General features: G+C 41.3%; 79 non-coding genes and 19 pseudogenes across 79 annotated transcripts; all 98 read right to left on the reverse strand.

Annotated features, from left to right (window-relative positions):
• Positions 1–16: 16 nt before the first annotated feature.
• LOC135061399 (5S ribosomal RNA) lies at positions 17–135 on the reverse strand. The gene has a single exon (XR_010247781.1). It is a non-coding gene; the product is annotated as a 5S ribosomal RNA (ribosomal RNA).
• A 107-nt stretch (positions 136–242) lies between these two features.
• On the reverse strand, positions 243–361 carry LOC134885186 (5S ribosomal RNA). Its single transcript, XR_010169307.1, has one exon. It is a non-coding gene; the product is annotated as a 5S ribosomal RNA (ribosomal RNA).
• Positions 362–468: 107 nt separating this feature from the next.
• LOC135067390 (5S ribosomal RNA) lies at positions 469–587 on the reverse strand. Its single transcript, XR_010253606.1, has one exon. It is a non-coding gene; the product is annotated as a 5S ribosomal RNA (ribosomal RNA).
• Positions 588–694: 107 nt separating this feature from the next.
• LOC135066476 (5S ribosomal RNA) lies at positions 695–813 on the reverse strand. Its single transcript, XR_010252723.1, has one exon. It is a non-coding gene; the product is annotated as a 5S ribosomal RNA (ribosomal RNA).
• A 107-nt stretch (positions 814–920) lies between these two features.
• LOC135064558 (5S ribosomal RNA) lies at positions 921–1,039 on the reverse strand. The gene has a single exon (XR_010250864.1). It is a non-coding gene; the product is annotated as a 5S ribosomal RNA (ribosomal RNA).
• A 107-nt stretch (positions 1,040–1,146) lies between these two features.
• LOC135062593 (5S ribosomal RNA) lies at positions 1,147–1,265 on the reverse strand. Its single transcript, XR_010248942.1, has one exon. It is a non-coding gene; the product is annotated as a 5S ribosomal RNA (ribosomal RNA).
• A 107-nt stretch (positions 1,266–1,372) lies between these two features.
• On the reverse strand, positions 1,373–1,491 carry LOC134891956 (5S ribosomal RNA). The gene has a single exon (XR_010171517.1). It is a non-coding gene; the product is annotated as a 5S ribosomal RNA (ribosomal RNA).
• Positions 1,492–1,598: 107 nt separating this feature from the next.
• Positions 1,599–1,717, reverse strand: LOC135064927 (5S ribosomal RNA). Its single transcript, XR_010251223.1, has one exon. It is a non-coding gene; the product is annotated as a 5S ribosomal RNA (ribosomal RNA).
• A 107-nt stretch (positions 1,718–1,824) lies between these two features.
• LOC135070414 (5S ribosomal RNA) lies at positions 1,825–1,943 on the reverse strand. The gene has a single exon (XR_010256580.1). It is a non-coding gene; the product is annotated as a 5S ribosomal RNA (ribosomal RNA).
• A 107-nt stretch (positions 1,944–2,050) lies between these two features.
• LOC135066477 (5S ribosomal RNA) lies at positions 2,051–2,169 on the reverse strand. The gene has a single exon (XR_010252724.1). It is a non-coding gene; the product is annotated as a 5S ribosomal RNA (ribosomal RNA).
• A 107-nt stretch (positions 2,170–2,276) lies between these two features.
• On the reverse strand, positions 2,277–2,395 carry LOC134888094 (5S ribosomal RNA; annotated as a pseudogene).
• Positions 2,396–2,502: 107 nt separating this feature from the next.
• LOC134901580 (5S ribosomal RNA) lies at positions 2,503–2,621 on the reverse strand. The gene has a single exon (XR_010175066.1). It is a non-coding gene; the product is annotated as a 5S ribosomal RNA (ribosomal RNA).
• A 107-nt stretch (positions 2,622–2,728) lies between these two features.
• On the reverse strand, positions 2,729–2,847 carry LOC134884961 (5S ribosomal RNA). Its single transcript, XR_010169092.1, has one exon. It is a non-coding gene; the product is annotated as a 5S ribosomal RNA (ribosomal RNA).
• Positions 2,848–2,954: 107 nt separating this feature from the next.
• Positions 2,955–3,073, reverse strand: LOC135067391 (5S ribosomal RNA). The gene has a single exon (XR_010253607.1). It is a non-coding gene; the product is annotated as a 5S ribosomal RNA (ribosomal RNA).
• Positions 3,074–3,180: 107 nt separating this feature from the next.
• LOC135066405 (5S ribosomal RNA) lies at positions 3,181–3,299 on the reverse strand. The gene has a single exon (XR_010252653.1). It is a non-coding gene; the product is annotated as a 5S ribosomal RNA (ribosomal RNA).
• Positions 3,300–3,406: 107 nt separating this feature from the next.
• Positions 3,407–3,525, reverse strand: LOC134885794 (5S ribosomal RNA). The gene has a single exon (XR_010169898.1). It is a non-coding gene; the product is annotated as a 5S ribosomal RNA (ribosomal RNA).
• Positions 3,526–3,632: 107 nt separating this feature from the next.
• On the reverse strand, positions 3,633–3,751 carry LOC135067172 (5S ribosomal RNA). The gene has a single exon (XR_010253395.1). It is a non-coding gene; the product is annotated as a 5S ribosomal RNA (ribosomal RNA).
• A 107-nt stretch (positions 3,752–3,858) lies between these two features.
• On the reverse strand, positions 3,859–3,977 carry LOC135063069 (5S ribosomal RNA). Its single transcript, XR_010249409.1, has one exon. It is a non-coding gene; the product is annotated as a 5S ribosomal RNA (ribosomal RNA).
• Positions 3,978–4,084: 107 nt separating this feature from the next.
• Positions 4,085–4,203, reverse strand: LOC135066885 (5S ribosomal RNA). Its single transcript, XR_010253121.1, has one exon. It is a non-coding gene; the product is annotated as a 5S ribosomal RNA (ribosomal RNA).
• Positions 4,204–4,310: 107 nt separating this feature from the next.
• LOC135067392 (5S ribosomal RNA) lies at positions 4,311–4,429 on the reverse strand. Its single transcript, XR_010253609.1, has one exon. It is a non-coding gene; the product is annotated as a 5S ribosomal RNA (ribosomal RNA).
• A 107-nt stretch (positions 4,430–4,536) lies between these two features.
• LOC135066479 (5S ribosomal RNA) lies at positions 4,537–4,655 on the reverse strand. Its single transcript, XR_010252726.1, has one exon. It is a non-coding gene; the product is annotated as a 5S ribosomal RNA (ribosomal RNA).
• Positions 4,656–4,762: 107 nt separating this feature from the next.
• LOC135064559 (5S ribosomal RNA) lies at positions 4,763–4,881 on the reverse strand. The gene has a single exon (XR_010250865.1). It is a non-coding gene; the product is annotated as a 5S ribosomal RNA (ribosomal RNA).
• A 107-nt stretch (positions 4,882–4,988) lies between these two features.
• Positions 4,989–5,107, reverse strand: LOC135062594 (5S ribosomal RNA). The gene has a single exon (XR_010248943.1). It is a non-coding gene; the product is annotated as a 5S ribosomal RNA (ribosomal RNA).
• A 107-nt stretch (positions 5,108–5,214) lies between these two features.
• Positions 5,215–5,333, reverse strand: LOC134891967 (5S ribosomal RNA). Its single transcript, XR_010171518.1, has one exon. It is a non-coding gene; the product is annotated as a 5S ribosomal RNA (ribosomal RNA).
• A 107-nt stretch (positions 5,334–5,440) lies between these two features.
• On the reverse strand, positions 5,441–5,559 carry LOC135064928 (5S ribosomal RNA). The gene has a single exon (XR_010251224.1). It is a non-coding gene; the product is annotated as a 5S ribosomal RNA (ribosomal RNA).
• A 107-nt stretch (positions 5,560–5,666) lies between these two features.
• Positions 5,667–5,785, reverse strand: LOC135064561 (5S ribosomal RNA). The gene has a single exon (XR_010250867.1). It is a non-coding gene; the product is annotated as a 5S ribosomal RNA (ribosomal RNA).
• A 107-nt stretch (positions 5,786–5,892) lies between these two features.
• Positions 5,893–6,011, reverse strand: LOC135066480 (5S ribosomal RNA). Its single transcript, XR_010252727.1, has one exon. It is a non-coding gene; the product is annotated as a 5S ribosomal RNA (ribosomal RNA).
• Positions 6,012–6,118: 107 nt separating this feature from the next.
• LOC135064562 (5S ribosomal RNA) lies at positions 6,119–6,237 on the reverse strand. The gene has a single exon (XR_010250868.1). It is a non-coding gene; the product is annotated as a 5S ribosomal RNA (ribosomal RNA).
• Positions 6,238–6,344: 107 nt separating this feature from the next.
• Positions 6,345–6,463, reverse strand: LOC134901581 (5S ribosomal RNA). The gene has a single exon (XR_010175067.1). It is a non-coding gene; the product is annotated as a 5S ribosomal RNA (ribosomal RNA).
• Positions 6,464–6,570: 107 nt separating this feature from the next.
• On the reverse strand, positions 6,571–6,689 carry LOC134887670 (5S ribosomal RNA; annotated as a pseudogene).
• A 107-nt stretch (positions 6,690–6,796) lies between these two features.
• On the reverse strand, positions 6,797–6,915 carry LOC134891980 (5S ribosomal RNA). The gene has a single exon (XR_010171520.1). It is a non-coding gene; the product is annotated as a 5S ribosomal RNA (ribosomal RNA).
• A 107-nt stretch (positions 6,916–7,022) lies between these two features.
• Positions 7,023–7,141, reverse strand: LOC135062351 (5S ribosomal RNA). Its single transcript, XR_010248702.1, has one exon. It is a non-coding gene; the product is annotated as a 5S ribosomal RNA (ribosomal RNA).
• A 107-nt stretch (positions 7,142–7,248) lies between these two features.
• Positions 7,249–7,367, reverse strand: LOC135061365 (5S ribosomal RNA). Its single transcript, XR_010247748.1, has one exon. It is a non-coding gene; the product is annotated as a 5S ribosomal RNA (ribosomal RNA).
• Positions 7,368–7,474: 107 nt separating this feature from the next.
• Positions 7,475–7,593, reverse strand: LOC134891993 (5S ribosomal RNA). Its single transcript, XR_010171521.1, has one exon. It is a non-coding gene; the product is annotated as a 5S ribosomal RNA (ribosomal RNA).
• A 107-nt stretch (positions 7,594–7,700) lies between these two features.
• On the reverse strand, positions 7,701–7,819 carry LOC135061536 (5S ribosomal RNA). Its single transcript, XR_010247911.1, has one exon. It is a non-coding gene; the product is annotated as a 5S ribosomal RNA (ribosomal RNA).
• A 107-nt stretch (positions 7,820–7,926) lies between these two features.
• On the reverse strand, positions 7,927–8,045 carry LOC135066905 (5S ribosomal RNA). Its single transcript, XR_010253140.1, has one exon. It is a non-coding gene; the product is annotated as a 5S ribosomal RNA (ribosomal RNA).
• Positions 8,046–8,152: 107 nt separating this feature from the next.
• Positions 8,153–8,271, reverse strand: LOC134895306 (5S ribosomal RNA; annotated as a pseudogene).
• Positions 8,272–8,378: 107 nt separating this feature from the next.
• Positions 8,379–8,497, reverse strand: LOC134884308 (5S ribosomal RNA). The gene has a single exon (XR_010168460.1). It is a non-coding gene; the product is annotated as a 5S ribosomal RNA (ribosomal RNA).
• A 107-nt stretch (positions 8,498–8,604) lies between these two features.
• Positions 8,605–8,723, reverse strand: LOC134900514 (5S ribosomal RNA). Its single transcript, XR_010174022.1, has one exon. It is a non-coding gene; the product is annotated as a 5S ribosomal RNA (ribosomal RNA).
• A 107-nt stretch (positions 8,724–8,830) lies between these two features.
• LOC134884309 (5S ribosomal RNA) lies at positions 8,831–8,949 on the reverse strand. The gene has a single exon (XR_010168461.1). It is a non-coding gene; the product is annotated as a 5S ribosomal RNA (ribosomal RNA).
• Positions 8,950–9,056: 107 nt separating this feature from the next.
• Positions 9,057–9,175, reverse strand: LOC134892004 (5S ribosomal RNA). The gene has a single exon (XR_010171522.1). It is a non-coding gene; the product is annotated as a 5S ribosomal RNA (ribosomal RNA).
• A 107-nt stretch (positions 9,176–9,282) lies between these two features.
• LOC135060306 (5S ribosomal RNA) lies at positions 9,283–9,401 on the reverse strand. Its single transcript, XR_010246695.1, has one exon. It is a non-coding gene; the product is annotated as a 5S ribosomal RNA (ribosomal RNA).
• A 107-nt stretch (positions 9,402–9,508) lies between these two features.
• Positions 9,509–9,627, reverse strand: LOC135066422 (5S ribosomal RNA). The gene has a single exon (XR_010252670.1). It is a non-coding gene; the product is annotated as a 5S ribosomal RNA (ribosomal RNA).
• Positions 9,628–9,734: 107 nt separating this feature from the next.
• LOC134888675 (5S ribosomal RNA) lies at positions 9,735–9,853 on the reverse strand (annotated as a pseudogene).
• Positions 9,854–9,960: 107 nt separating this feature from the next.
• Positions 9,961–10,079, reverse strand: LOC134892016 (5S ribosomal RNA). The gene has a single exon (XR_010171523.1). It is a non-coding gene; the product is annotated as a 5S ribosomal RNA (ribosomal RNA).
• Positions 10,080–10,186: 107 nt separating this feature from the next.
• On the reverse strand, positions 10,187–10,305 carry LOC134885572 (5S ribosomal RNA). Its single transcript, XR_010169684.1, has one exon. It is a non-coding gene; the product is annotated as a 5S ribosomal RNA (ribosomal RNA).
• Positions 10,306–10,412: 107 nt separating this feature from the next.
• LOC135068102 (5S ribosomal RNA) lies at positions 10,413–10,531 on the reverse strand. The gene has a single exon (XR_010254309.1). It is a non-coding gene; the product is annotated as a 5S ribosomal RNA (ribosomal RNA).
• A 107-nt stretch (positions 10,532–10,638) lies between these two features.
• On the reverse strand, positions 10,639–10,757 carry LOC134884926 (5S ribosomal RNA). Its single transcript, XR_010169057.1, has one exon. It is a non-coding gene; the product is annotated as a 5S ribosomal RNA (ribosomal RNA).
• Positions 10,758–10,864: 107 nt separating this feature from the next.
• LOC134892027 (5S ribosomal RNA) lies at positions 10,865–10,983 on the reverse strand. The gene has a single exon (XR_010171524.1). It is a non-coding gene; the product is annotated as a 5S ribosomal RNA (ribosomal RNA).
• A 107-nt stretch (positions 10,984–11,090) lies between these two features.
• Positions 11,091–11,209, reverse strand: LOC134889031 (5S ribosomal RNA; annotated as a pseudogene).
• Positions 11,210–11,316: 107 nt separating this feature from the next.
• Positions 11,317–11,435, reverse strand: LOC134901830 (5S ribosomal RNA). The gene has a single exon (XR_010175309.1). It is a non-coding gene; the product is annotated as a 5S ribosomal RNA (ribosomal RNA).
• A 107-nt stretch (positions 11,436–11,542) lies between these two features.
• On the reverse strand, positions 11,543–11,661 carry LOC134887609 (5S ribosomal RNA; annotated as a pseudogene).
• A 107-nt stretch (positions 11,662–11,768) lies between these two features.
• Positions 11,769–11,887, reverse strand: LOC134892511 (5S ribosomal RNA; annotated as a pseudogene).
• Positions 11,888–11,994: 107 nt separating this feature from the next.
• On the reverse strand, positions 11,995–12,113 carry LOC134892039 (5S ribosomal RNA). Its single transcript, XR_010171525.1, has one exon. It is a non-coding gene; the product is annotated as a 5S ribosomal RNA (ribosomal RNA).
• Positions 12,114–12,220: 107 nt separating this feature from the next.
• On the reverse strand, positions 12,221–12,339 carry LOC134892050 (5S ribosomal RNA). Its single transcript, XR_010171527.1, has one exon. It is a non-coding gene; the product is annotated as a 5S ribosomal RNA (ribosomal RNA).
• Positions 12,340–12,446: 107 nt separating this feature from the next.
• On the reverse strand, positions 12,447–12,565 carry LOC134884927 (5S ribosomal RNA). Its single transcript, XR_010169058.1, has one exon. It is a non-coding gene; the product is annotated as a 5S ribosomal RNA (ribosomal RNA).
• A 107-nt stretch (positions 12,566–12,672) lies between these two features.
• Positions 12,673–12,791, reverse strand: LOC134892513 (5S ribosomal RNA; annotated as a pseudogene).
• A 107-nt stretch (positions 12,792–12,898) lies between these two features.
• LOC134892062 (5S ribosomal RNA) lies at positions 12,899–13,017 on the reverse strand. Its single transcript, XR_010171528.1, has one exon. It is a non-coding gene; the product is annotated as a 5S ribosomal RNA (ribosomal RNA).
• Positions 13,018–13,124: 107 nt separating this feature from the next.
• Positions 13,125–13,243, reverse strand: LOC134892073 (5S ribosomal RNA). Its single transcript, XR_010171529.1, has one exon. It is a non-coding gene; the product is annotated as a 5S ribosomal RNA (ribosomal RNA).
• Positions 13,244–13,350: 107 nt separating this feature from the next.
• LOC134892085 (5S ribosomal RNA) lies at positions 13,351–13,469 on the reverse strand. The gene has a single exon (XR_010171530.1). It is a non-coding gene; the product is annotated as a 5S ribosomal RNA (ribosomal RNA).
• A 107-nt stretch (positions 13,470–13,576) lies between these two features.
• Positions 13,577–13,695, reverse strand: LOC135067953 (5S ribosomal RNA). Its single transcript, XR_010254160.1, has one exon. It is a non-coding gene; the product is annotated as a 5S ribosomal RNA (ribosomal RNA).
• A 107-nt stretch (positions 13,696–13,802) lies between these two features.
• On the reverse strand, positions 13,803–13,921 carry LOC135069748 (5S ribosomal RNA). The gene has a single exon (XR_010255932.1). It is a non-coding gene; the product is annotated as a 5S ribosomal RNA (ribosomal RNA).
• Positions 13,922–14,028: 107 nt separating this feature from the next.
• LOC134887142 (5S ribosomal RNA) lies at positions 14,029–14,147 on the reverse strand (annotated as a pseudogene).
• A 107-nt stretch (positions 14,148–14,254) lies between these two features.
• Positions 14,255–14,373, reverse strand: LOC134901260 (5S ribosomal RNA). Its single transcript, XR_010174751.1, has one exon. It is a non-coding gene; the product is annotated as a 5S ribosomal RNA (ribosomal RNA).
• A 106-nt stretch (positions 14,374–14,479) lies between these two features.
• On the reverse strand, positions 14,480–14,598 carry LOC134886120 (5S ribosomal RNA). Its single transcript, XR_010170212.1, has one exon. It is a non-coding gene; the product is annotated as a 5S ribosomal RNA (ribosomal RNA).
• Positions 14,599–14,705: 107 nt separating this feature from the next.
• On the reverse strand, positions 14,706–14,824 carry LOC135062822 (5S ribosomal RNA). Its single transcript, XR_010249164.1, has one exon. It is a non-coding gene; the product is annotated as a 5S ribosomal RNA (ribosomal RNA).
• Positions 14,825–14,931: 107 nt separating this feature from the next.
• On the reverse strand, positions 14,932–15,050 carry LOC135064586 (5S ribosomal RNA). Its single transcript, XR_010250892.1, has one exon. It is a non-coding gene; the product is annotated as a 5S ribosomal RNA (ribosomal RNA).
• Positions 15,051–15,157: 107 nt separating this feature from the next.
• Positions 15,158–15,276, reverse strand: LOC134888466 (5S ribosomal RNA; annotated as a pseudogene).
• A 107-nt stretch (positions 15,277–15,383) lies between these two features.
• On the reverse strand, positions 15,384–15,502 carry LOC135065195 (5S ribosomal RNA). The gene has a single exon (XR_010251481.1). It is a non-coding gene; the product is annotated as a 5S ribosomal RNA (ribosomal RNA).
• Positions 15,503–15,609: 107 nt separating this feature from the next.
• On the reverse strand, positions 15,610–15,728 carry LOC135059883 (5S ribosomal RNA). Its single transcript, XR_010246280.1, has one exon. It is a non-coding gene; the product is annotated as a 5S ribosomal RNA (ribosomal RNA).
• Positions 15,729–15,835: 107 nt separating this feature from the next.
• LOC135063941 (5S ribosomal RNA) lies at positions 15,836–15,954 on the reverse strand. The gene has a single exon (XR_010250260.1). It is a non-coding gene; the product is annotated as a 5S ribosomal RNA (ribosomal RNA).
• A 107-nt stretch (positions 15,955–16,061) lies between these two features.
• On the reverse strand, positions 16,062–16,180 carry LOC134892097 (5S ribosomal RNA). The gene has a single exon (XR_010171532.1). It is a non-coding gene; the product is annotated as a 5S ribosomal RNA (ribosomal RNA).
• Positions 16,181–16,287: 107 nt separating this feature from the next.
• On the reverse strand, positions 16,288–16,406 carry LOC134889020 (5S ribosomal RNA; annotated as a pseudogene).
• A 107-nt stretch (positions 16,407–16,513) lies between these two features.
• On the reverse strand, positions 16,514–16,632 carry LOC134901432 (5S ribosomal RNA). Its single transcript, XR_010174924.1, has one exon. It is a non-coding gene; the product is annotated as a 5S ribosomal RNA (ribosomal RNA).
• Positions 16,633–16,739: 107 nt separating this feature from the next.
• Positions 16,740–16,858, reverse strand: LOC134887309 (5S ribosomal RNA; annotated as a pseudogene).
• A 107-nt stretch (positions 16,859–16,965) lies between these two features.
• Positions 16,966–17,084, reverse strand: LOC134884930 (5S ribosomal RNA). Its single transcript, XR_010169061.1, has one exon. It is a non-coding gene; the product is annotated as a 5S ribosomal RNA (ribosomal RNA).
• Positions 17,085–17,191: 107 nt separating this feature from the next.
• LOC134889036 (5S ribosomal RNA) lies at positions 17,192–17,310 on the reverse strand (annotated as a pseudogene).
• Positions 17,311–17,417: 107 nt separating this feature from the next.
• On the reverse strand, positions 17,418–17,536 carry LOC135059557 (5S ribosomal RNA). Its single transcript, XR_010245959.1, has one exon. It is a non-coding gene; the product is annotated as a 5S ribosomal RNA (ribosomal RNA).
• A 107-nt stretch (positions 17,537–17,643) lies between these two features.
• On the reverse strand, positions 17,644–17,762 carry LOC134892108 (5S ribosomal RNA). The gene has a single exon (XR_010171533.1). It is a non-coding gene; the product is annotated as a 5S ribosomal RNA (ribosomal RNA).
• Positions 17,763–17,869: 107 nt separating this feature from the next.
• LOC134889440 (5S ribosomal RNA) lies at positions 17,870–17,988 on the reverse strand (annotated as a pseudogene).
• A 107-nt stretch (positions 17,989–18,095) lies between these two features.
• On the reverse strand, positions 18,096–18,214 carry LOC135069749 (5S ribosomal RNA). Its single transcript, XR_010255933.1, has one exon. It is a non-coding gene; the product is annotated as a 5S ribosomal RNA (ribosomal RNA).
• A 107-nt stretch (positions 18,215–18,321) lies between these two features.
• On the reverse strand, positions 18,322–18,440 carry LOC134895155 (5S ribosomal RNA; annotated as a pseudogene).
• A 107-nt stretch (positions 18,441–18,547) lies between these two features.
• Positions 18,548–18,666, reverse strand: LOC134886121 (5S ribosomal RNA). Its single transcript, XR_010170213.1, has one exon. It is a non-coding gene; the product is annotated as a 5S ribosomal RNA (ribosomal RNA).
• A 107-nt stretch (positions 18,667–18,773) lies between these two features.
• Positions 18,774–18,892, reverse strand: LOC135069536 (5S ribosomal RNA). Its single transcript, XR_010255716.1, has one exon. It is a non-coding gene; the product is annotated as a 5S ribosomal RNA (ribosomal RNA).
• A 107-nt stretch (positions 18,893–18,999) lies between these two features.
• On the reverse strand, positions 19,000–19,118 carry LOC135064587 (5S ribosomal RNA). The gene has a single exon (XR_010250893.1). It is a non-coding gene; the product is annotated as a 5S ribosomal RNA (ribosomal RNA).
• A 107-nt stretch (positions 19,119–19,225) lies between these two features.
• Positions 19,226–19,344, reverse strand: LOC134892041 (5S ribosomal RNA; annotated as a pseudogene).
• A 107-nt stretch (positions 19,345–19,451) lies between these two features.
• On the reverse strand, positions 19,452–19,570 carry LOC135065196 (5S ribosomal RNA). Its single transcript, XR_010251482.1, has one exon. It is a non-coding gene; the product is annotated as a 5S ribosomal RNA (ribosomal RNA).
• A 107-nt stretch (positions 19,571–19,677) lies between these two features.
• Positions 19,678–19,796, reverse strand: LOC135059884 (5S ribosomal RNA). The gene has a single exon (XR_010246281.1). It is a non-coding gene; the product is annotated as a 5S ribosomal RNA (ribosomal RNA).
• Positions 19,797–19,903: 107 nt separating this feature from the next.
• On the reverse strand, positions 19,904–20,022 carry LOC135058618 (5S ribosomal RNA). The gene has a single exon (XR_010245044.1). It is a non-coding gene; the product is annotated as a 5S ribosomal RNA (ribosomal RNA).
• A 107-nt stretch (positions 20,023–20,129) lies between these two features.
• LOC134901261 (5S ribosomal RNA) lies at positions 20,130–20,248 on the reverse strand. The gene has a single exon (XR_010174752.1). It is a non-coding gene; the product is annotated as a 5S ribosomal RNA (ribosomal RNA).
• A 106-nt stretch (positions 20,249–20,354) lies between these two features.
• Positions 20,355–20,473, reverse strand: LOC134889356 (5S ribosomal RNA; annotated as a pseudogene).
• Positions 20,474–20,580: 107 nt separating this feature from the next.
• On the reverse strand, positions 20,581–20,699 carry LOC134892119 (5S ribosomal RNA). The gene has a single exon (XR_010171534.1). It is a non-coding gene; the product is annotated as a 5S ribosomal RNA (ribosomal RNA).
• Positions 20,700–20,806: 107 nt separating this feature from the next.
• Positions 20,807–20,925, reverse strand: LOC134891199 (5S ribosomal RNA; annotated as a pseudogene).
• Positions 20,926–21,032: 107 nt separating this feature from the next.
• On the reverse strand, positions 21,033–21,151 carry LOC135059885 (5S ribosomal RNA). The gene has a single exon (XR_010246282.1). It is a non-coding gene; the product is annotated as a 5S ribosomal RNA (ribosomal RNA).
• A 107-nt stretch (positions 21,152–21,258) lies between these two features.
• On the reverse strand, positions 21,259–21,377 carry LOC135064101 (5S ribosomal RNA). Its single transcript, XR_010250416.1, has one exon. It is a non-coding gene; the product is annotated as a 5S ribosomal RNA (ribosomal RNA).
• A 107-nt stretch (positions 21,378–21,484) lies between these two features.
• Positions 21,485–21,603, reverse strand: LOC134892131 (5S ribosomal RNA). Its single transcript, XR_010171535.1, has one exon. It is a non-coding gene; the product is annotated as a 5S ribosomal RNA (ribosomal RNA).
• A 107-nt stretch (positions 21,604–21,710) lies between these two features.
• On the reverse strand, positions 21,711–21,828 carry LOC134889255 (5S ribosomal RNA; annotated as a pseudogene).
• Positions 21,829–21,935: 107 nt separating this feature from the next.
• LOC134901773 (5S ribosomal RNA) lies at positions 21,936–22,054 on the reverse strand. Its single transcript, XR_010175254.1, has one exon. It is a non-coding gene; the product is annotated as a 5S ribosomal RNA (ribosomal RNA).
• Positions 22,055–22,129: the final 75 nt, after the last annotated feature.

A 22,129-nucleotide genomic window follows, 5' to 3' on the forward strand; every position in this document is an offset into this window, starting at 1 on the left:
GTTGGTAGTATAAAAATATCTACAGCACCTTGTATTCCCAGGTGGTCTCCCATCCAAGTACTAACCAGGCCCAACACTGCTTAGCTTCCAAGATCAGATGAGATTGGGCGTATCCAGTGTGGTGTGGCAGTAGATGAGCTTTGTGGTTTCTTTTAGAACTTTTCTACTTCTAACTACTGGTTCATAAATGAATACGTTTGAAAATGGAATGCATCAACAGAACGATGTTGGCAGTATAAAAATATCTACAGCACCTTGTATTCCCAGGTGGTCTCCCATCCAAGTACTAACCAGGCCCAACACTGCTTAGCTTCCAAGATCACATGAGTTTGGGCGTATCCAGTGTGGTGTTGCTGTAGATGAATTTTCTGGTTTCTGTTAGAAATTTTCTACTTCTAACTACTGGTTCATAAATGAATACGTTTTAAAAAGGAATGCATCAACAGAACGGTGTTGGCAGTATAAAATTATCTACAGCACCTTGTATTCCCAGGTGGTCTCCCATCCAAGTACTAACCAGGCCCAACACTGCTTAGCTTCCAAGATCAGATGAGATCTGGCGTATCCAGTGTGGTGTGGCTGTAGATGAGCTTTGTGGTTTCTGTTAGAACTTTTCTACTTCTAACTACTGGTTCATAAATGAATACGTTTGAAAATGGAATGCATCAACAGAACGGTGTTGGCAGTATAAAAATATCTACAGCACCTTGTATTCCCAGGTGGTCTCCCATCCAAGTACTAACCAGGCCCAACACTGCTTAGCTTCCAAGATCAGATGAAATTGGGCGTATCCAGTGTGGTGTTGCTGTAGATGACCTTTCTGGTTTCTGTTAGAACTTTTCTACTTCTAACTACTGGTTCATAAATGAATACGTTTTAAAATGGAATGCATCAACAGAACGGTGTTGGCAGTATAAAAATATCTACAGCACCTTGTATTCCCAGGTGGTCTCCCATCCAAGTACTAACCAGGCCCAACACTTCTTAGCTTCCAAGATCAGATGAGATTGGGCGTATCCAGTGTGGTGTGGCTGTAGATGAGCTTTGTGGTTTCTGTTAGAACTTTTCAACTTCTAACTACTGGTTCATAAATGAATACGTTTGAAAATGGAATGCATCAACAGAACGGTGTTGGCAGTATAAAAATATCTACAGCACCTTGTATTCCCAGGTGGTCTCCCATCCAAGTACTAACCAGGCCCAACACTGCTTAGCATCCAAGATCAGATGAGATTGGGCGTATCCAGTGTGGTGTGGCTGTAGATGAGCTTTGTGGTTTCTGTTAGAACTTTTCAACTTCTAACTACTGGTTCATAAATGAATACGTTTGAAAATGGAATGCATCAACAGAACGGTGTTGGCAGTATAAAAATATCTACAGCACCTTGTATTCCCAGGTGGTCTCCCATCCAAGTACTAACCAGGCCCAACACTGCTTAGCTTCCAAGATCAGATGAGATTGGGCGTATCCAGTGTGGTGTGGCTGTAGATGAGCTTTATGGTTTCTGTTTGAACTTTTCTACTTCTAACTACTGGTTCATAAATGAATACATTTGAAAATTGAATGCATCAACAGAACGGTGTTGGCAGTATAAAAATATCTACAGCACCTTGTATTCCCAGGTGGTCTCCCATCCAAGTACTAACCAGGCCCAACACTGCTTAGCTTCCAAGATCAGATGAGATTGAGCGTATCCAGTGTGGTGTTGCTGTAGATGAACTTACTGGTTTCTGTTAGAACTTTTCTACTTCTAACTACTGGTTCATAAATGAATACGTTTGAAAATGGAATGCATCAACAGAACGGTGTTGGCAGTATAAAAATATCTACAGCACCTTGTATTCCCAGGTGGTCTCCCATGCAAGTACTAACCAGGCCCAACACTTCTTAGCTTCCAAGATCAGATGAGATTGGGCGTATCCAGTGTGGTGTGGCTGTAGATGAGCTTTGTGGTTTCTGTTAGAACTTTTCTACTTCTTACTACTGGTTCATAAATGAATACGTTTGAAAATGGAATGCATCAACAGAACGGTGTTGGCAGTATAAAAATATCTACAGCACCTTGTATTCCCAGGTGGTCTCCCATCCAAGTACTAACCAGGCCCAACACTGCTTAGCTTCCAAGATCAGATGAAATTGGGCGTATCCAGTGTGGTGTTGCTGTAGATGATCTTTCTGGTTTCTGTTAGAACTTTTCTACTTCTAACTACTGGTTCATAAATGAATACGTTTTAAAATGGAATGCATCAACAGAACGGTGTTGGCAGTATAAAAATATCTACAGCACCTTGTATTCCCAGGTGGTCTCCCATCCAAGTACTAACCAGGCCCAACACTTCTTAGCTTCCAAGATCAGATGAGATTGGGCGTATCCAGTGTGTTGTGGCTGTAGATGAGCTTTGTGGTTTCTGTTAGAACTTTTCAACTTCTAACTACTGGTTCATAAATGAATACGTTTGAAAATGGAATGCATCAACAGAACGGTGTTGGCAGTATAAAAATATCTACAGCACCTTGTATTCCCAGATGGTCTCCCATCCAAGTACTAACCAGGCCCAACACTGCTTAGCTTCCAAGATCAGATGAGATTGGGCGTATCCAGTGTGGTGTGGCTGTAGATGAGCTTTGTGGTTTCTGTTAGAACTTTTCAACTTCTAACTACTGGTTCATAAATGAATACGTTTGAAAATGGAATGCATCAACAGAACGGTGTTGGCAGTATAAAAATATCTACAGCACATTGTATTCCCAGGTGGTCTCCCATCCAAGTACTAACCAGGCCCAACACTGCTTAGCTTCCAAGATCAGATGAGATTGGGCGTATCCAGTGTGGTGCGGCTGTAGATGAGCTTTGTGGTTTCTGTTAGAACTTTTCTACTTCTAACTACTGGTTCATAAATGAATACGTTTGAAAATGGAATGCATCAACAGAACGGTGTTGGCAGTATAAAAATATCTACAGCACCTTGTATTCCCAGGTGGTCTCCCATCCAAGTACTAACCAGGCCCAACACTGCTTAGCTTCCAAGATCAGATGAGATCTGGCGTATCCAGTGTGGTGTGGCTGTAGATGAGCTTTGTGGTTTCTGTTAGAACTTTTCTACTTCTAACTACTGGTTCATAAATGAATACGTTTGAAAATGGAATGCATCAACAGAACGGTGTTGGCAGTATAAAAATATCTACAGCACCTTGTATTCCCAGGTGGTCTCCCATCCAAGTACTAACCAGGCCCAACACTGCTTAGCTTCCAAGATCAGATGAGATTGGGCGTATCCAGTGTCGTGTGGCTGTAGATGAGCTTTGTGGTTTCTGTTAGAACTCTTCTACTTCTAACTACTGGTTCATAAATGAATACGTTTGAAAATGGAATGCATCAACAGAACGGTGTTGGCAGTATAAAAATATCTACAGCACCTTGTATTCCCAGGTGGTCTCCCATCCAAGTACTAACCAGACCCAACACTGCTTAGCTTCCAAGATCAGAAGAGATTGGGCGTATCCAGTGTGGTGTTGCTGTAGATGAATTTTCTGGTTTCTGTCAGAACTTTTCTACTTCTAACTACTGGTTCATAAATGAATACGTTTTAAAATGGAATGCATCAACAGAACGGTGTTGGCAGGATAAAAATATCTAAAGCACCTTGTATTCCCAGGTGGTCTCCCATCCAAGTACTAACCAGGCCCAACACTGCTTAGCTTCCAAGATCAGATGAGATTGGGCGTATCCAGTGTGGTGTGGCTGTAGATGAACTTTGTGGTTTCTGTTAGAACTTTTCTACTTCTAACTACTGGTTCATAAATGAATACGTTTGAAAATGGAATGCATCAACAGAACGGTGTTGGTAGTATAAAAATATCTACAGCACCTTGTATTCCCAGGTGGTCTCCCATCCAAGTACTAACCAGGCCCAACACTGCTTAGCTTCCAAGATCAGATGAGATTGGGCGTATCTAGTGTGGTGTGGCTGTAGATGAGCTTTGTGGTTTATGTTAGAACTTTTCTACTTCTAACTACTGGTTCATAAATGAATACGTTTGAAAATGGAATGCATCAACAGAACGATGTTGGCAGTATAAAAATATCTACAGCACCTTGTATTCCCAGGTGGTCTCCCATCCAAGTACTAACCAGGCCCAACACTGCTTAGCTTCCAAGATCAGATGAGTTTGGGCGTATCCAGTGTGGTGTTGCTGTAGATGAATTTTCTGGTTTCTGTTAGAAATTTTCTACTTCTAACTACTGGTTCATAAATGAATACGTTTTAAAATGGAATGCATCAACAGAACGGTGTTGGCAGTATAAAATTATCTACAGCACCTTGTATTCCCAGGTGGTCTCCCATCCAAGTACTAACCAGGCCCAACACTGCTTAGCTTCCAAGATCAGATGAGATCTGGCGTATCCAGTGTGGTGTGGCTGTAGATGAGCTTTGTGGTTTCTGTTAGAACTTTTCTACTTCTAACTACTGGTTCATAAATGAATACGTTTGAAAATGGAATGCATCAACAGAACGGTGTTGGCAGTATAAAAATATCTACAGCACCTTGTATTCCCAGGTGGTCTCCCATCCAAGTACTAACCAGGCCCAACACTGCTTAGCTTCCAAGATCAGATGAAATTGGGCGTATCCAGTGTGGTGTTGCTGTAGATGACCTTTCTGGTTTCTGTTAGAACTTTTCTACTTCTAACTACTGGTTCATAAATGAATACGTTTTAAAATGGAATGCATCAACAGAACGGTGTTGGCAGTATAAAAATATCTACAGCACCTTGTATTCCCAGGTGGTCTCCCATCCAAGTACTAACCAGGCCCAACACTTCTTAGCTTCCAAGATCAGATGAGATTGGGCGTATCCAGTGTGGTGTGGCTGTAGATGAGCTTTGTGGTTTCTGTTAGAACTTTTCAACTTCTAACTACTGGTTCATAAATGAATACGTTTGAAAATGGAATGCATCAACAGAACGGTGTTGGCAGTATAAAAATATCTACAGCACCTTGTATTCCCAGGTGGTCTCCCATCCAAGTACTAACCAGGCCCAACACTGCTTAGCATCCAAGATCAGATGAGATTGGGCGTATCCAGTGTGGTGTGGCTGTAGATGAGCTTTTTGGTTTCTGTTAGAACTTTTCAACTTCTAACTACTGGTTCATAAATGAATACGTTTGAAAATGGAATGCATCAACAGAACGGTGTTGGCAGTATAAAAATATCTACAGCACCTTGTATTCCCAGGTGGTCTCCCATCCAAGTACTAACCAGGCCCAACACTGCTTAGCTTCCAAGATCAGATGAGATTGGGCGTATCCAGTGTGGTGTGGCTGTAGATGAGCTTTATGGTTTCTGTTTGAACTTTTCTACTTCTAACTACTGGTTCATAAATGAATACATTTGAAAATTGAATGCATCAACAGAACGGTGTTGGCAGTATAAAAATATCTACAGCACCTTGTATTCCCAGGTGGTCTCCCATCCAAGTACTAACCAGGCCCAACACTGCTTAGCTTCCAAGATCAGATGAGATTGAGCGTATCCAGTGTGGTGTTGCTGTAGATGAACTTACTGGTTTCTGTTAGAACTTTTCTACTTCTAACTACTGGTTCATAAATGAATACGTTTGAAAATGGAATGCATCAACAGAACGGTGTTGGCAGTATAAAAATATCTACAGCACCTTGTATTCCCAGGTGGTCTCCCATCCAAGTACTAACCAGGCCCAACACTTCTTAGCTTCCAAGATCAGATGAGATTGGGCGTATCCAGTGTGGTGTGGCTGTAGATGAGCTTTGTGGTTTCTGTTAGAACTTTTCTACTTCTAACTACTGGTTCATAAATGAATACGTTTGAAAATGGAATGCATCAACAGAACGGTGTTGGCAGTATAAAAATATCTACAGCACCTTGTATTCCCAGGTGGTCTCCCATCCAAGTACTAACCAGGCCCAACACTGCTTAGCTTCCAAGATCAGATGAAATTGGGCGTATCCAGTGTGGTGTTGCTGTAGATGACCTTTCTGGTTTCTGTTAGAACTTTTCTACTTCTAACTACTGGTTCATAAATGAATACGTTTTAAAATGGAATGCATCAACAGAACGGTGTTGGCAGTATAAAAATATCTACAGCACCTTGTATTCCCAGGTGGTCTCCCATCCAAGTACTAACCAGGCCCAACACTTCTTAGCTTCCAAGATCAGATGAGATTGGGCGTATCCAGTGTGGTGTGGCTGTAGATGAGCTTTGTGGTTTCTGTTAGAACTTTTCAACTTCTAACTACTGGTTCATAAATGAATACGTTTGAAAATGGAATGCATCAACAGAACGGTGTTGGCAGTATAAAAATATCTACAGCACCTTGTATTCCCAGATGGTCTCCCATCCAAGTACTAACCAGGCCCAACACTGCTTAGCTTCCAAGATCAGATGAGATTGGGCGTATCCAGTGTGGTGTGGCTGTAGATGAGCTTTGTGGTTTCTGTTAGAACTTTTCAACTTCTAACTACTGGTTCATAAATGAATACGTTTGAAAATGGAATGCATCAACAGAACGGTGTTGGCAGTATAAAAATATCTACAGCACATTGTATTCCCAGGTGGTCTCCCATCCAAGTACTAACCAGGCCCAACACTGCTTAGCTTCCAAGATCAGATGAGATTGGGCGTATCCAGTGTGGTGCAGCTGTAGATGAGCTTTGTGGTTTCTGTTAGAACTTTTCTACTTCTAACTACTGGTTCATAAATGAATACGTTTGAAAATGGAATGCATCAACAGAACGGTGTTGGCAGTATAAAAATATCTACAGCACCTTGTATTCCCAGGTGGTCTCCCATCCAAGTACTAACCAGGCCCAACACTGCTTAGCTTCCAAGATCAGATGAGATTGGGCGTATCCAGTGTGGTGTGGCTGTAGATGAGCTTTGTGGTTTCTGTTAGAACTTTTCAACTTCTAACTACTGGTTCATAAATGAATACGTTTGAAAATGGAATGCATCAACAGAACGGTGTTGGCAGTATAAAAATATCTACAGCACCTTGTATTCCCTGGTGGTCTCCCACCCAAGTACTATCCAGGCCCAACACTGCTTAGCTTCCAAGATCAGATGAGATTGGGCGTATCCAGTGTGGTGTGGCTGTAGATGAGCTTTGTGGTTTCTGTTAGAACTTTTCAACTTCTAACTACTGGTTCATAAATAAATACGTTTGAAAATGGAATGCATCAACAGAATGGTGTTGGCAGTATAAAAATATCTACAGCACCTTGTATTCCCAGGTGGTCTCCCATCCAAGTACTAACCAGGCCCAACACTGCTTAGCTTCCAAGATCAGATGAGATTGGGCGTATCCAGTGTGGTGCGGCTGTAGATGAGCTTTGTGGTTTCTGTTAGAACTTTTCTACTTCTAACTACTGGTTCATAAATGAATACGTTTGAAAATGGAATGCATCAACAGAACGGTGTTGGCAGTATAAAAATATCTACAGCACCTTGTATTCCCAGGTGGTCTCCCATCCAAGTACTAACCAGGCCCAACACTGCTTAGCTTCCAAGATCAGATGAGATTGGGCGTATCCAGTGTGGTGTGGCTGTAGATGAGCTTTGTGGTTTCTGTTTGAACTTTTCTACTTCTAACTACTGGTTCATAAACGAATACGTTTGAAAATGGAATGCATCAACAGAACAGTGTTGGCAGTATAAAAATATCTACAGCACCTTGTATTCCCAGGTGGTCTCCCATCCAAGTACTAACCAGGCCCAACACTGCTTAACTTCCAAGATCAGATGAGATTGAGCGTATCCAGTGTGGTGTTGCTGTAGATGAACTTACTGGTTTCTGTTAGAACTTTTCTACTTCTAACTACTGGTTCATAAATGAATACGTTTGAAAATGGAATGCATCAACAGAACGGTGTTGGTAGTATAAAAATATCTACAGCACCTTGTATTCCCAGGTGGTCTCCCATCCAAGTACTAACCAGGCCCAACACTGCTTAGCTTTCAAGATCAGATGAGATTGGGCGTATCCAGTGTGGTGTTGCTGTAGATGAATTTTCTGGTTTCTGTTAGAACTTTTCTACTTCTAACTACTGGTTCATAAATGAATACGTTTTAAAATGGAATGCATCAACAGAACGGTGTTGGCAGTATAAAAATATCTACAGCACCTTGTATTCCCAGGTGGTCTCAAATCCAAGTACTAACCAGGCCCAACACTGCTTTGCTTCCAAGATCAGATGAGATTGGGCGTATCCAGTGTGGTGTGGATGTAGATGAGCTTTGTGGTTTCTGTTAGAACTTTTCTACTTCTAACTACTGGTTCATAAATGAACACGTTTGAAAATGGAATGCATCAACAGAACGGTGTTGGCAGGATAAAAATATCTACAGCACCTTGCATTCCCAGGTGGTCTCCCATCCAAGTACTAACCAGGCCCAACACTGCTTAGCTTCCAAGATCAGATGAGATTGGGCGTATCCAGTGTAGTGTAGCTGTAAATGAGCTTTGTGGTTTCTGTTTGAACTTTTCTACTTCTAACTACTGGTTCATAAATGAATACGTTTGAAAATGGAATGCATCAACAGAACGGTGTTGGCAGTATAAAAATATCTACAGCACCTTGTATTCCCAGGTGGTCTCCCATCCAAGTACTAACCAGGCCCAACACTGCTTAGCTTCCAAGATCAGATGAGATTGGGCGTTTCCAGTGTGGTGTGGCTGTAGATGAACTTTGTCGTTTCTGTTAGAACTTTTCTACTTCTAACTACTGGTTCATAAATGAATACGTTTTAAAATGGAATGCATCAACAGAACGGTGTTGGCAGTATAAAATTATCTACAGCACCTTGTATTCCCAGGTGGTCTCCCATCCAAGTACTAACCAGGCCCAACACTGCTTAGCTTCGAAGATCAGATGAGATTGGGCGTATCCAGTGTGGTGTTGCTGTAGATGAATTTTCTGGTTTCTGTTAGAACTTTTCTACTTCTAACTACTGGTTCATAAATGAATACGTTTGAAAATGGAATGCATCAACAGAACGGTGTTGGCAGTATAAAAATATCTACAGCACCTTGTATTCCCAGGTGGTCTCCCATCCAAGTACTAACCAGGCCCAACACTGCTTAGCTTCCAAGATCAGATGAGATTGGGCGTATCCAGTGTGGTGTGGCTGTAGATGAATTTTCTGGTTTCTATTAGAACTTTTCTACTTCTAACTACTGGTTCATAAATGAATACGTTTGAAAATGGAATGCATCAACAGAACGGTGTTGGCAGTATAAAAATATCTACAGCACCTTGTATTCCCAGGTGGTCTCCCATCCAAGTACTAACCAGGCCCAACACTGCTTAGCTTCCAAGATCAGATGAGATTGGGAGTATCCAGTGTGGTGTTGCTGTAGATGACTTTTCTGGTTTCTGTTAGATCTTTTCTACTTCTAACTACTGGTTCATAAATGAATACGTTTGAAAATGGAATGCATCAACAGAACGGTGTTGGCAGTATAAAAATATCTACAGCACCTTGTATTCCCAGGTGGTCTCCCATCCAAGTACTAACCAGGCCCAACACTGCTTAGCTTCCAAGATCAGATGAGACTGGGCGTATCCAGTGTGGTGTTGCTGTAGATGAATTTTCTGATTTCTGTTAGAACTTTTCTACTTCTAACTACTGGTTCATAAATTAATACGTTTGAAAATGGAATGCATCAACAGAACGGTGTTGGCAGTATAAAAATATCTACAGCACCTTGTATTCCCAGGTGGTCTCCCATCCAAGTACTAACCAGTCCCAACACTGCTTAGTTTCCAAGATCAGATGAGATTGGGCGTATCCAGTGTGGTGTGGCTGTAGATGAGCTTTGTGGTTTCTTTTTGAACTTTTCTACTTCTAACTACTGGTTCATAAATGAATACATTTGAAAATTGAATGCATCAACAGAACGGTGTTGGCAGTATAAAAATATCTACAGCACCTTGTATTCCCAGGTGGTCTCCCATCCAAGTACTAACCAGGCCCAACACTGCTTAGCTTCCAAGATCAGATGAGATTGGGCGTATCCAGTGTGGTGTGGCTGTAGATGAGCTTTGTGGTTTCTGTTAGAACTTTTCTACTTCTAACTACTGGTTCATAAATGAATACGTTTGAAAATGGAATGCATCAACAGAACGGTGTTGGCAGTATAAAAATATCTACAGCACCTTGTATTCCCAGGTGGTCTCCCATCCAAGTACTAACCAGGCCCAACACTGCTTAGCTTCTAAAATCAGATGAGATTGGGCGTGTCCAGTGTGGTGTGGCTGTAGATGAACTTTGTGGTTTCTGTTAGAACTTTTCTACTTCTAACTACTGGTTCATAAATGAATACGTTTTAAAATGGAATGAATCAACAGAACGGTGTTGGCAGTATAAAATTATCTACAGCACCTTGTATTCCCAGGTGGTCTCCCATCCAAGTACTAACCAGTCCCAACACTGCTTAGCTTCCAAGATCAGATGAGATTGGGCGTATCCAGTGTGGTGTGGCTGTAGATGAGCTTTGTGATTTCTGTTAGAACTTTTCTACTTCTAACTACTGGTTCATAAATGAATACGTTTGAAAATGGAATGCATCAACAGAACGGTGTTGGCAGTATAAAAATATCTACAGCACCTTGTATTCCCAGGTGGTCTCCCATCCAAGTACTAACCAGGCACAACACTGCTTAGCTTCCAAGATCAGATGAGATTGGGCGTATCCAGTGTGGTGTTGCTGTAGATGAATTTTCTGGTTTCTGTTAGAACTTTTCTACTTCTAACTACTGGTTCATAAATGAATACGTTTGAAAATGGAATGCATCAACAGAATGGTGTTGGCAGTATAAAAATATCTACAGCACCTTGTATTCCCAGGTGGTCTCCCATCCAAGTACTAACCAGGCCCAACACTGCTTAGCTTCCAAGATCAGATGAGATTGGGCGTATCCAGTGTGGTGTGGCTGTAGATGAGCTTTGTGGTTTCTGTTAGAACTTTTCTACTTCTAACTACTGGTTCATAAATGAATACGTTTGAAAATGGAATGCATCAACAGAACGGTGTTGGCAGTATAAAAATATCTACAGCACCTTGTATTCCCAGGTGGTCTCCCATCCAAGTACTAACCAGGCCCAACACTGCTTAGCTTCAAAGATCAGATGAGATTAGACGTATCCAGGGTGGTGTGGCTGTAGATGAGCTTTGTGGTTTCTGTTAGAACTTTTCTACTTCTAACTACTGGTTCATAAATGAATACGTTTGAAAATGGAATGCATCAACAGAATGGTGTTGGCAGTATAAAAATATCTACAGCACCTTGTATTCCCAGGTGGTCTCCCATCCAAGTACTAACCAGGCCCAACACTGCTTAGCTTCCAAGATCAGATGAGATTGGGCGTATCCAGTGTGGTGTGGCTGTAGACGAACTTTGTGGTTTCTGTTAGAACTTTTCTACTTCTAACTACTGGTTCATAAATGAATACATTTGAAAATGGAATGCATCAACAGAACGGTGTTGGCAGTATAAAAATATCTACAGCACCTTGTATTCCCAGGTGGTCTCCCATCCAAGTACTAACCAGGCACAACACTGCTTAGCTTCCAAGATCAGATGAGATTGGGCGTATCCAATGTGGTGTTGCTGTAGATGAATTTTCTGGTTTCTGTTAGAACTTTTCTACTTCTAACTACTGGTTCATAAATGAATACGTTTTAAAATGGAATGCATCAACAGAACGGTGTTGGCAGTATAAAAATTTCTACAGCACCTTGTATTTCCAGGTGGTCTCCCATCCAAATACTAACCAGGCCCAACACTGCTTAGCTTCCAAGATCAGATTAGATTGTGCGTATCCAGTGTGGTGTGGCTGTAGATGAGCTTTGTGGTTTCTGTTAGAACTTTTCTACTTCTAACTACTGGTTCATAAATGAATACGCTTGAAAATGGAATGCATCAACAGAACGGTGTTGGCAGTATAAAAATATCTACAGCACCTTGTATTCCCAGGTGGTCTCCCATCCAAGTACTAACCAGGCCCAACACTGCTTAGCTTCCAAGATCAGATGAGATTGGGCGTATCCAGTGTGGTGTGGCTGTAGATGAGCTTTGTGGTTTCTTTTTGAACTTTTCTACTTCTAACTACTGGTTCATAAATGAATACATTTGAAAATGGAATGCATCAACAGAACGGTGTTGGCAGTATAAAAATATCTACAGCACCTTGTATTCCCAGGTGGTCTCCCATCCAAGTACTAACCAGGCCCAACACTGCTTAGCTTCCAAGATCAGATGAGATTGGGCGTATCCAGTGTGGTGTGGCTGTAGATGAGCTTTATGGTTTCTGTTAGAACTTTTCTACTTCTAACTACTGGTTCATAAACGAATACGTTTAAAAATGGAATGCATCAACAGAACGGTGTTGGTAGTATAAAAATATCTACAGCACCTTGTATTCCCAGGTGGTCTCCCATCCAAGTACTAACCAGGCACAACACTGCTTAGCTTCCAAGATCAGATGAGATTGGGCGTATCCAGTGTGGTGTTGCTGTAGATGAATTTTCTGGTTTCTGTTAGAACTTTTCTACTTCTAACTACTGGTTCATAAATGAATACGTTTTAAAATGGAATGCATCAACAGAACGGTGTTGGCAGTATAAAAATTTCTACAGCACCTTGTATTTCCAGGTGGTCTCCCATCCAAATACTAACCAGGCCCAACACTGCTTAGCTTCCAAGATCAGATTAGATTGTGCGTATCCAGTGTGGTGTGGCTGTAGATGAGCTTTGTGGTTTCTGTTAGAACTTTTCTACTTCTAACTACTGGTTCATAAATGAATACGCTTGAAAATGGAATGCATCAACAGAACGGTGTTGGCAGTATAAAAATATCTACAGCACCTTGTATTCCCAGGTGGTCTCCCATCCAAGTACTAACCAGGCCCAACACTGCTTAGCTTCCAAGATCAGATGAGATTGGGCGTATCCAGTGTGGTGTGGCTGTAGATGAGCTTTGTGGTTTCTTTTTGAACTTTTCTACTTCTAACTACTGGTTCATAAATGAATACATTTGAAAATGGAATGCATCAACAGAACGGTGTTGGCAGTATAAAAATATCTACAGCACCTTGTATTCCCAGGTGGTCTCCCATCCAAGTACTAACCAGGCCCAACACTGCTTAGCTTCCAAGATCAGATGAGATTGGGCGTATCCAGTGTGGTGTGGCTGTAGATGAGCTTTATGGTTTCTGTTAGAACTTTTCTACTTCTAACTACTGGTTCATAAACGAATACGTTTAAAAATGGAATGCATCAACAGAACGGTGTTGGTAGTATAAAAATATCTACAGCACCTTGTATTCCCAGGTGGTCTCCCATCCAAGTACTAACCAGGCCCAACACTGCTTAGCTTCCAAGATCAGATGAGATTGGGCGTATCCAGTGTGGTGTGGCTGTAGATGAGCATTGTGGTTTCTGTTAGAACTTTTCTACTTCTAACTACTTGTTCATAAATGAATACGTTTGAAAATGGAATGCATCAACAGAACGGTGTTGGCAGTATAAAAATATCTACAGCACCTTGTATTCCCAGGTGGTCTCCCATCCAAGTACTAACCAGGCCCAACACTGCTTAGCTTCCAAAATCAGATGAGATTGGGCGTATCCAGTGTGGTGTTGCTGTAGATGAATTTTCTGGTTTCTGTTAGAACTTTTCTACTTCTAACTACTGGTTCATAAATGAATACGTTTTAAAATGGAATGCATCAACAGAACGGTGTTGGCAGTATAAAAATATCTACAGCACCTTGTATTTCCAGGTGGTCTCCCATCCAAATACTAACCAGGCCCAACACTGCTTAGCTTCCAAGATCAGATTAGATTGGGCGTATCCAGTGTGGTGTGGCTGTAGATAAGCTTTGTGGTTTCTGTTAGAACTTTTCTACTTCTAACTACTGGTTCATAAATGAATACGTTTGAAAATGGAATGCATCAACAGAACGTTGTTGGCAGGATAAAAATATCTTCAGCACCTTGTATTCCCAGGTGGTCTCCCATCCAAGTACTAACCAGGCCCAACACTGCTTAGCTTCCAAGATCAGATGAGATTGGGCATATCCAGTGTAGTGTGGCTGTAGATGAGCTTTGTGGTTTCTGTTAGAACTTTTCTACTTCTAAATACTGGTTCATAAATGAATACATTTGAAAATTGAATGCATCAACAGAACGGTGTTGGCAGTATAAAAATATCTACAGCACCTTGTATTCCCAGGTGGTCTCCCATCAAAGTACTAACCAGGCCCAACACTGCTTAGCTTCCAAGATCAGATGAGATTGGGCGTATCCAGTGTGGTGTGGCTGTAGATGAGCTTTGTGGTTTCTGTTAGAACTTTTCTACTTCTAACTACTGGTTCATAAATGAATACGTTTGAAATGGAATGCATCAACAGAACGGTGTTGGCAGTATAAAAATATCTACAGCACCTTGTATTCCCAGGTGGTCTCCCATCCAAGTACTAACCAGGCCCAACACTGCTTAGCTTCCAAAATTAGATGAGATTGGGCGTATCCAGTGTGGTGTGGCTGTAGATGAACTTTGTGGTTTCTGTTAGAACTTTTCTACTTCTAACTACTGGTTCATAAATGAATACGTTTTAAAATGGAATGCATCAACAGAACGGTGTTGCCAGTATAAAATTATCTACAGCACCTTGTATTCCCAGGTGGTCTCCCATCCAAGTACTAACCAGGCCCAACACTGCTTAGCTTCCAAAATCAGATGAGATTGGGCGTATCCAGTGTGGTGTGGCTGTAGATGAACTTTGTGGTTTCTGTTAGAACTTTTCTACTTCTAACTACTGGTTCATAAACAAATACGTTTAAAAATGGAATGCATCAACAGAACGGTGTTGGTAGTATAAAAATATCTACAGCACCTTGTATTCCCAGGTGGTCTCCCATCCAAGTACTAACCAGGCCCAACACTGCTTAGCTTCCAAGATCAGATGAGATTGGGCATATCCAGTGTGGTGTTGCTGTAGATGAATTTTCTGGTTTCTGTTAGAACTTTTCTACTTCTAACTACTGGTTCATAAATGAATACGTTTTAAAATGGAATGCATCAACAGAACGGTGTTGGCAGTATAAAAATATCTACAGCACCTTGTATTTCCAGGTGGTCTCCCATCCAAATACTAGCCAGGCCCAACAATGCTTAGCTTCCAAAATCAGATGAGATTGGGCGTATCCAGTGTGGTGTGGCTGTAGATGAACTTTGTGGTTTCTGTTAGAACTTTTCTACTTCTAATTACTGGTTCATAAACGAATACGTTTAAAAATGGAATGCATCAACAGAACGGTGTTGGTAGTATAAAAATATCTACAGCACCTTGTATTCCCAGGTGGTCTCCCATCCAAGTACTAACCATGCCCAACACTGCTTAGCTTCCAAGATCAGATGAGATTGGGCGTATCCAGTGTGGTGTGGCTGTAGATGAGCTTTGTGGTTTCTGTTAGAACTTTTCTACTTCTAACTACTGGTTCATAAATGAATACGTTTGAAAATGGAATGCATCAACAAAACGGTGTTGGCAGTATAAAAATATCTACAGCACCTTGTATTCCCAGGTGGTCTCCCATCCAAGTACTAACCAGGCCCAACACTGCTTAGCTTCCAAGATCAGATGAGATTGGGCGTATCCAGTGTGGTGTTGCTGTAGATGAATTTTCTGGTTTCTGTTAGAACTTTTCTACTTCTAACTACTGGTTCATAAATGAATACGTTTTAAAATGGAATGCATCAACAGAACGGTGTTGGCAGTATAAAAATATCTACAGCACCTTGTATTTCCAGGTGGTCTCCCATCCAAATACTAACCAGGCCCAACACTGCTTAGCTTCCAAGATCAGATGAGATTGGGCGTATCCAGTGTGGTGTTGCTGTAGATGAATTTTCTGGTTTCTGTTAGAACTTTTCTACTTCTAACTACTGGTTCATAAATGAATACGTTTGAAAATGGAATGCATCAACAGAACGGTGTTGGCAGTATAAAAATATCTACAGCACCTTGTATTCCCAGGTGGTCTCCCATCCAAGTACTAACCAGGCCCAACACTGCTTAGCTTCCAAGATCAGATGAGATTGGGCGTATCCAGTGTGGTGTGGCTGTAGATGAGCTTTGTGGTTTCTGTTAGAACTTTTCTACTTCTAACTACTGGTTCATAAATGAATACGTTTGAAAATGGAATGCATCAACAGAACGGTGTTGGCAGTATAAAAATATCTACAGCACCTTGTATTCCTAGGTGGTCTCCCATCCAAGTACTAACCAGGCCCAACACTGCTTAGCTTCAAAGATCAGATGAGATTGGACGTATCCAGTGTGGTGTGGCTGTAGATGAGCTTTGTGGTTTCTGTTAGAACTTTTCTACTTCTAACTACTGGTTCATAAATGAATACGTTTGAAAATGGAATGCATCAACAGAATGGTGTTGGCAGTATAAAAATATCTACAGCACCTTGTATTCCCAGGTGGTCTCCCATCCAAGTACTAACCAGGCCCAACACTGCTTAGCTTCCAAGATCAAATGAGATTGGGCGTATCCAGTGTGGTGTGGCTGTAGATGAACTTTGTGGTTTCTGTTAGAACTTTTCTACTTCTAACTACTGGTTCATAAATTAATACGTTTTAAAATGGAATGCATCAACAGAACGGTGTTTGCAGTATAAAATTATCTACAGCACCTTGTATTCCCAGGTGGTCTCCCATCCAAGTACTAACCAGTCCCAACACTGCTTAGCATCCAAGATCAGATGAGATTGGGCGTATCCAGTGTGGTGTGGCTGTAGATGAGCTTTGTGATTTCTGTTAGAACTTTTCTACTTCTAACTACTGGTTCATAAATGAATACATTTGAAAATGGAATGCATCAACAGAACGGTGTTGGCAGTATAAAAATATCTACAGCACCTTGTATTCCCAGGTGGTCTCCCATCCAAGTACTAACCAGGCACAACACTGCTTAGCTTCCAAGATCAGATGAGATTGGGCGTATCCAGTGTGGTGTTGCTGTAGATGAATTTTCTAGTTTCTGTTAGAACTTTTCTACTTCTAACTACTGGTTCATAAATGAATACGTTTTAAAATGGAATGCATCAACAGAACGGTGTTGGCAGTATAAAAATTTCTACAGCACCTTGTATTCCCAGGTGGTCTCCCATCCAAGTACTAACCAGGCCCAACACTGCTTAGCTTCCAAGATCAGATGAGATTGAGCGTATCCAGAGTGGTGTGGTTGTAGATGAGCTTTGTGGTTTCTTTTTGAACTTTTCTACTTCTAACTACTGGTTCATAAATGAATACATTTGAAAATGGAATGCATCAACAGAACGGTGTTGGCAGTATAAAAATATCTACAGCACCTTGTCTTCCCAGGTGGTCTCCCATCCAAGTACTAACCAGGCCCAACACTGCTTAGCTTCCAAGATCAGATGAGATTGGGCGTATCCAGTGTGGTGTGGCTGTAGATGAGCTTTATGGTTTCTGTTAGAACTTTTCTACTTCTAACTACTGGTTCATAAACGAATACGTTTAAAAATGGAATGCATCAACAGAACGGTGTTGGTAGTATAAAAATATCTACAGCACCTTGTATTCCCAGGTGGTCTCCCATCCAAGTACTAACCAGGCCCAACACTGCTTAGCTTCCAAGATCAGATGAGATTGGGCGTATCCAGTGTGGTGTGGCTGTAGATGAGCTTTGTGGTTTCTGTTAGAACTTTTCTACTTCTAACTACTGGTTCATAAATGAATACGTTTGAAAATGGAATGCATCAACAGAACGGTGTTGGCAGTATAAAAATATCTACAGCACCTTGTATTCCCAGGTGGTCTCCCATCCAAGTACTAACCAGGCCCAACACTGCATAGCTTCCAAAATCAGATGAGATTGGGCGTATCCAGTGTGGTGTTGCTGTAGATGAATTTTCTGGTTTCTGTTAGAACTTTTCTACTTCTAACTACTGGTTCATAAATGAATACGTTTTAAAATGGAATGCATCAACAGAACGGTGTTGGCAGTATAAAAATATCTACAGCACCTTGTATTTCCAGGTGGTCTCCCATCCAAATACTAACCAGGCCCAACACTGCTTAGCTTCCAAGATCAGATTAGATTGGGCGTATCCAGTGTGGTGTGGCTGTAGATAAGCTTTGTGGTTTCTGTTAGAACTTTTCTACTTCTAACTACTGGTTCATAAATGAATACGTTTGAAAATGGAATGCATCAACAGAACGTTGTTGGCAGGATAAAAATATCTTCAGCACCTTGTATTCCCAGGTGGTCTCCCATCCAAGTACTAACCAGGCCCAACACTGCTTAGCTTCCAAGATCAGATGATATTGGGCATATCCAGTGTAGTGAGGCTGTAGATGAGCTTTGTGGTTTCTGTTAGAACTTTTCTACTTCTAAATACTGGTTCATAAATGAATACATTTGAAAATTGAATGCATCAACAGAACGGTGTTGGCAGTATAAAAATATCTACAGCACCTTGTATTCCCAGGTGGTCTCCCATCCAAGTACTAACCAGGCCCAACACTGCTTAGCTTCCAAAATTAGATGAGATTGGGCGTATCCAGTGTGGTGTGGCTGTAGATGAACTTTGTGGTTTCTGTTAGAACTTTTCTACTTCTAACTACTGGTTCATAAATGAATACGTTTTAAAATGGAATGCATCAACAGAACGGTGTTGCCAGTATAAAATTATCTACAGCACCTTGTATTCCCAGGTAGTCTCCCATCCAAGTACTAACCAGGCCCAACACTGCTTAGCTTCCAAAATCAGATGAGATTGGGCGTATCCAGTGTGGTGTGGCTGTAGATGAACTTTGTGGTTTCTGTTAGAACTTTTCTACTTCTAACTACTGGTTCATAAACAAATACGTTTAAAAATGGAATGCATCAACAGAACGGTGTTGGTAGTATAAAAATATCTACAGCACCTTGTATTCCCAGGTGGTCTCCCATCCAAGTACTAACCAGGCCCAACACTGCTTAGCTTCCAAGATCAGATGAGATTGGGCATATCCAGTGTGGTGTTGCTGTAGATGAATTTTCTGGTTTCTGTTAGAACTTTTCTACTTCTAACTACTGGTTCATAAATGAATACGTTTTAAAATGGAATGCATCAACAGAACGGTGTTGGCAGTATAAAAATATCTACAGCACCTTGTATTTCGAGGTGGTCTCCCATCCAAATACTAGCCAGGCCCAACAATGCTTAGCTTCCAAAATCAGATGAGATTGGGCGTATCCAGTGTGGTGTGGCTGTAGATGAACTTTGTGGTTACTGTTAGAACTTTTCTACTTCTAATTACTGGTTCATAAACGAATACGTTTAAAAATGGAATGCATCAACAGAACGGTGTTGGTAGTATAAAAATATCTACAGCACCTTGTATTCCCAGGTGGTCTCCCATCCAAGTACTAACCATGCCCAACACTGCTTAGCTTCCAAGATCAGATGAGATTGGGCGTATCCAGTGTGGTGTGGCTGTAGATGAGCTTTGTGGTTTCTGTTAGAACTTTTCTACTTCTAACTACTGGTTCATAAATGAATACGTTTGAAAATGGAATGCATCAACAAAACGGTGTTGGCAGTATAAAAATATCTACAGCACCTTGTATTCCCAGGTGGTCTCCCATCCAAGTACTAACCAGGCCCAACACTGCTTAGCTTCCAAGATCAGATGAGATTGGGCGTATCCAGTGTGGTGTTGCTGTAGATGAATTTTCTGGTTTCTGTTAGAACTTTTCTACTTCTAACTACTGGTTCATAAATGAATACGTTTTAAAATGGAATGCATCAACAGAACGGTGTTGGCAGTATAAAAATATCTACAGCACCTTGTATTTCCAGGTGGTCTCCCATCCAAATACTAACCAGGCCCAACACTGCTTAGCTTCCAAGATCAGATGAGATTGGGCGTATCCAGTGTGGTGTGGCTGTAGATGAGCTTTGTGGTTTCTGTTAGAACTTTTCTACTTCTAACTACTGGTTCATAAATGAATACGTTTGAAAATGGAAAGCATCAACAGAACGGTGTTGGCAGTATAAAAATATCTACAGCACCTTGTATTCCCAGGTGGTCTCCCATCAAAGTACTAACCAGGCCCAACACTGCTTAGCTTCCAAGATCAGATGAGATTGGGCGTATCCAGTGTGGTGTGGCTGTAGATGAGCTTTGTGGTTTCTGTTGGAACTTTTCTACTTCTAACTACTGGTTCATAAATGAATACGTTTGAAATGGAATGCATCAACAGAACGGTGTTGGCAGTATAAAAATATCTACAGCACCTTGTATTCCCAGGTGGTCTCCCATCCAAGTACTAACCAGGCCCAACACTGCTTAGATTCCAAAATCAGATGAGATTGGGCGTATCAAGTGTGGTGTGGCTGTAGATGAACTTTGTGGTTTCTGTTAGAACTTTTCTACTTCTAACTACTGGTTCATAAATGAATACGTTTTAAAATGGAATGCATCAACAGAACGGTGTTGGCAGTATAAAATTATCTACAGCACCTTGTATTCCCAGGTGGTCTCCCATCCAAGTACTAACCAGGCCCAACACTGCTTAGCTTCCAAGATCAGATGAGATTGGGCGTATCCAGTGTGGTGTGGCTGTAGATGAGCTTTATGGTTTCTGTTAGAACTTTTCTACTTCTAACTACTGGTTCATAAACGAATACGTTTAAAAATGGAATGCATCAACAGAACGGTGTTGGTAGTATAAAAATATCTACAGCACCTTGTATTCCCAGGTGGTCTCCCATCCAAGTACTAACCATGCCCAACACTGCTTAGCTTCCAAGATCAGATGAGATTGGGCGTATCCAGTGTTGTGTTGCTGTAGATGAGCTTTGTGGTTTCTGTTAGAACTTTTCTACTTCTAACTACTGGTTCATAAATGAATACGTATGAAAATGGAATGCATCAACAGAACGGTGTTGGCAGTATAAAAATATCTACAGCACCTTGTATTCCCAGGTGGTCTCCCATCCAAGTACTAACCAGGCCCAACACTGCTTAGCTTCCAAGATCAGATGAGATTGGGCGTATCCAGTGTGGTGTTGCTGTAGATGAATTTTCTGGTTTCTGTTAGAACTTTTCTACTTCTAACTACTGGTTCATAAATGAATACGTTTTAAAATGGAATGCATCAACAGAACGGTGTTGGCAGTATAAAAATATCTACAGCACCTTGTATTTCCAGGTGGTCTCCCATCCAAATACTAACCAGGCCCAACACTGCTTAGCTTCCAAGATCTGATGAGATTGGGCGTATCCAGTGTAGTGTGGCTGTAGATGAGCTTTGTGGTTTCTGTTAGAACTTTTCTACTTCTAACTACTGGTTCATAAATGAATACGTTTGAAAATGGAATGCATCAACAGAACGGTGTTGGCAGTATAAAAATATCTACAGCACCTTGTATTCCCAGGTGGTCTCCCATCCAAGTACTAACCAGGCCCAACACTGCTTAGCTTCCAAGATCAGATGAGATTGGGCGTATCCAGTGTGGTGTGGCTGTAGATGAGCTTTGTGGTTTCTGTTAGAACTTTTCTACTTCTAACTACTGGTTCATAAATGAATACGTTTGAAAATGGAATGCATCAACAGAACGGTGTTGGTAGTATAAAAATATCTACAGCTCCTTGTATTCCAGGTGGTCTCCCATCCAAGTACTAACCAGGCCCAACACTGCTTAGCTTCCAAGATCAGATGAGATTGGGCGTATCCAGTGTGGTGTGGCTGTAGATGAGCTTTATGGTTTCTGTTAGAACTTTTCTACTTCTAACTACTGGTTCATAAATGAATACGTTTGAAAATGGAATGCATCAACAGAACGGTGTTGGCAGTATAAAAATATCTACAGCACCTTGTATTCCCAGGTGGTCTCCCATCCAAGTACTAACCAGGCCCAACACTGCTTAGCTTCCAAGATCAGATGAGATTGGGCGCATCCAGTGTGGTGTTGCTGTAGATGAATTTTCTGGTTTCTGTTAGAACTTTTCTACTACTAACTACTGGTTCATAAATGAATACGTTTTAAAATGGAAT

Source organism: Pseudophryne corroboree, chromosome 3 (genome assembly GCF_028390025.1).
Source record: "Pseudophryne corroboree isolate aPseCor3 chromosome 3, aPseCor3.hap2, whole genome shotgun sequence".
Lineage (NCBI taxonomy): Eukaryota > Metazoa > Chordata > Amphibia > Anura > Myobatrachidae > Pseudophryne > Pseudophryne corroboree.